Source organism: Octodon degus, unplaced genomic scaffold (genome assembly GCF_000260255.1).
Source record: "Octodon degus isolate 3935 unplaced genomic scaffold, OctDeg1.0 scaffold00018, whole genome shotgun sequence".
NCBI lineage: Eukaryota > Metazoa > Chordata > Mammalia > Rodentia > Octodontidae > Octodon > Octodon degus.
Window position 1 is genome coordinate 24,090,658 of NW_004524594.1, and position 628 is coordinate 24,091,285.

Here is a 628-nt window from a genome sequence, read left to right on the forward strand (position 1 = left end):
GTGGGTGCCTTTCAGCATGGCCTTCTTGGCCTTCAAACTTTGTGCTTTGGCCTCAGCTTCAGGAGGGGCAAGGGCTTCCTTCTTTTCCTTTGGTGCCATCTTGGTGAACAGACCCATCTTTTTTTGTTTTTGTAAATTTTCTAACAAAATCAAAATTTTAAGGGCATTTTAACAAAATTGTAACTCACAAAGTATTTCATAAATCTAGATCTACTCTTAGCTATATATAGCTTACTTATGTATTTACTTAAGTTTCCTTTGGTATAGTTCAGTGTTTAATAATTAAAAAAATGTACTCCCTATGTACTAACTAAAGCATTTTTTTCTTTTTTAAATATTTATTTATTTTTAAAAACTTTTTAAAGTTTCTAATACTAGAAGATATCACACAATGTCATTTAAATAAATTGTTAGTCAAAGATACAGTATAAATCTTGGAACAAAAATTAAGATTCAGCAATATTCAGAAAATTAAATGTTTCAAAACAATTGAACTAAGAAAAAGTTTGCATGATAACAAAGAAGTACTAAGAGTAAAACATAAGATAAATACTGGAATGGCAAGTAAATGACCAGCACTTCTAACAGTTTGAGGATAGGATATCGCACAAAGTTCTAGTGTGTTGTG